Genomic DNA, 3,163 nt, shown 5'->3' with positions numbered 1-3,163 from the left:
GTCGCTGTTTTAATGTTGGAAACATGACAGCCAATTTCTGCACAGCAGGCTCCCAAAAATAACAATGGAATAAGTGAGCGGATATTGGTTTGAGATGTTGGTTGAGGGATAAGCTTTTGCCAGGATAAAGGTAGAGCTCCCTGCTCTTCTTTGAATGGTGTGTTGGGATTTTGTTTACACTCACCTGAGAAGGCAGACATTTTGTCTAAAAGATCACATCTCAACCAGCACTAGACTGCAACATCAGCCAATATTCTGTGCCTAGTTCTGTGGAGGGGGATTTCAACTCACAACCTCTGACTCAAAGAACCACCACTGAGTGACTGCTCAGAACACCACGTTCCACACCCCATGAGTAACTTCTCAGGAAATCTAACATTGATATGGTTAATTCAAATACCAGAGAAGCAAACTATTAAAAGAAGTCACATTTTTAAATAAAAAGCTGTAGTCATACATAACTAAATACATAAGTAATATGTTTGTAGCATTAGGACATGTGCCTCAAATCCTTTCTGAAATAGAACTTCCACTCTGTAGTTGGAACAGATTATAGAATCCCTACAGTGCAGAAGGAGGCCATTTGGCCCATTGAGTATGCACAAACTCTCCAACAGAGCATCCCACCCAGGCCCTATTTCCATAGTCTCACATATTAACCGCGCTAATCCCCCTAACATTTACATCTTGGGACACTAAGGGTCAGCTTAGCTTGGCCAACGCTGCACATTTTGGACTTTAGGAGGAAATTGGAATATGTGGAGGAAACCCATGCACACAGGGAGAAGTGAAAACTCCACATTTATCTGGAATTGAATCCATGTTCCTGGCGCTGTGAGGCACCAACACTAACTACTGTGCTGTGTGCTGTCCCTACCATGTTATATATTCTTTATTTGCCCCATCATCAAATATGTTTTGCACCAATTTATTGGGTATACATAAAGGAGTCAGAAAATTATATCTAACTGTACAAGTATTACCCTAAGGAACACTCGGTAATCCATAACTTGCATTTCTTACATTAATCATAGGATTCCTCCAGTGCAGAAGGAGGCCACTTTGCACATTGAGTCTACACAGACCACAATCCCACCGAGGCCCTATCCCCATAACCCCACTTACTTATCTTGCTAACCCCCAGACACTAAGGGTCAATTTAGCATGGCCAATCAATTTAATAATAAGATAACATTTTTCTCATTATTATCATTGTAAAGATTATAACACATTATTGTTTGTTTTTAATTTTCATCCAGGTTTCTCTCAGGATCATTCACCGGCCAAAGACTGAGTAGCATTTAGATTCCACCTGGCAGCCATAACAAAAACGCTTTGCCTTGTACTTGAGAAATATCAGATTAAAGGATCAACTGAGTGAGTCTCACAAGCCCCCAGAGCTTTCTTACACCTTGTGGATCATGAGCTGTGAGGCAAAAGTCTTATCCCTGGCTGTGTGAAGCCTTCCTTGTACTAGATGTATCTGTTCATGATACCTCTGTCTTGAGTGAATAGTTCCCAGAGAAGTTACAATATAAAAGTTGCTTGAAACAATGCAAACAGCCCATCATAAGCTGCATTTCAGGGCTACAGGGCACCAGCACCTGCTGCTTCACTTTCAAAGTAACAGAGTTATTCAAAGCCTGGAGCTGCTCAGTGTAGCGTGTTGTGAGCTATCTTTTACTCAACAAAAGGCAGGGGATCAGGGCGATGGTGTCTGCCCTCAGGCTGCGCTGTACTAATATCAGAAACCTTCAAACAGTCGTGTGTCAGCCACGGAGGAGTGGCATGCGGTGCGAGTGTGTATACACAGAGAGCGAAGGCTGTCAGATCTGGAAGATGCAATGCAAAAGTCAACTGTGGAAACAATCGGATCTTTAGAAAGTTTGGATAATATAGGAAATAAATAGTTGCAAGTTAAAATATCAGGACCATAATTTCCTCTGCGTTTAATTAAAAAGTAGTTAGCAGGGCAGCAAGGCAGGCAAAAAATATTGAATTACAAACGCAACTAGCCTAAGTATAGAGCAATATTGAATGCAGCCAGTGCCAGGCAGCTTTTAAGGGAAATGATGGAGCCAACCAGTAACAAGGTTTTTAAAAACATGCTTCACATACACTTGGGGAAACAAGGAGCAGGCGTGTACCTCCTAGATCCTCTGAAAGTGATGAAGGCCGTAGCCAGTTCCTTCATGACCCTGTCATCTTCACCTTCCTGCCCGATAGAGGGGGGTATTGCTCAGTGGTAGAGCATTTGTCTGTAGATCAAGAGGTCTGTGGTTCAACTCCACATGCCCCCTTTGGTGATTGGTTGCTGTTTCCTACATTATTGAGGATGGTACTGTGGCACAGTGGTTAGCACTGTTGCCTCACAGCAAACGATAGCTCACAACACGCTACACTGAGCAGCTCCAGGCTTTGAATAACTTCGTTACTTTGAAAGTGAAGCAGCAGGTGCTGGTGCCCTGTAGCCCCGAAGTGCAGCTTATGATGGGCTGTTTGCACTATATCAAGCAACTTTCATTGTAACTTCTCTGGGAACTCAAGACAGAGGTATCATGAACAGATATGCCTAGTACAAGGAAGGGGCTTCACTGAGCCAGAGATAAGACTTTTGCCTCACAGCTCATGATCCACAAGCTGTAAGAAGACTCTGGGAGCTTGTGAGACTCACTCAGTTGATCCTTTAATCTGATATTTCTCAAGTACAAGGCAAAGCATTTTTATTATGCCTGCCAGGTGGAATCTAAATGCTGCTCAGTCCTTGGCCAGTGAATAATCCTAAGAGAAACCTAGGTGAAAATTAAATACAAACAATAATGCATTATAATCTTTGCAATGAAAATAATGACAAATGTATTCCCTCATTCGAAGAAATGCAAGTTACAGATTACCAAATGTTTCTTAGAGTAATACTGCACAATTAGATATCATTTTCTGACTCCTTCATGTGTACCCAAGAAATTGGTGCAAAGACATATTTGGTGATGAGGCTAGTAAAGAATACGTGCTATAATAGGGGCAACATGGCAGCAAAGTAGGTGCCTCACAGTGCCAGGGGCCCAATCAATTCCAGCCTTGGATGACTGTCTGTGGGGAGTTTGCACATTCTCTCTGTGTGTGGGGTTTCCTCCGAGTGCTCCGGTTCCCTCATAAAGTCCAA

At 42.6% G+C, this 3,163-nt stretch overlaps 1 non-coding gene across 1 annotated transcript; it reads left to right on the top strand.

The window, feature by feature from the left end:
* The first annotated feature begins 2,228 nt into the window (after nucleotides 1-2,228).
* On the top strand, nucleotides 2,229-2,300 carry trnay-gua (transfer RNA tyrosine (anticodon GUA)). Its single transcript has one exon. It is a non-coding gene; the product is annotated as a tRNA-Tyr (tRNA).
* Nucleotides 2,301-3,163: the final 863 nt, after the last annotated feature.

This window comes from Carcharhinus amblyrhynchos, chromosome 4 (assembly GCF_965287045.1).
Source record: "Carcharhinus amblyrhynchos chromosome 4, sCarAmb.v2.hapA, whole genome shotgun sequence".
NCBI classification, from domain to species: domain Eukaryota; kingdom Metazoa; phylum Chordata; class Chondrichthyes; order Carcharhiniformes; family Carcharhinidae; genus Carcharhinus; species Carcharhinus amblyrhynchos.
Note: the sequence above shows the minus strand (reverse complement) of the source record. Positions and strands in the feature narration are given on the sequence as shown.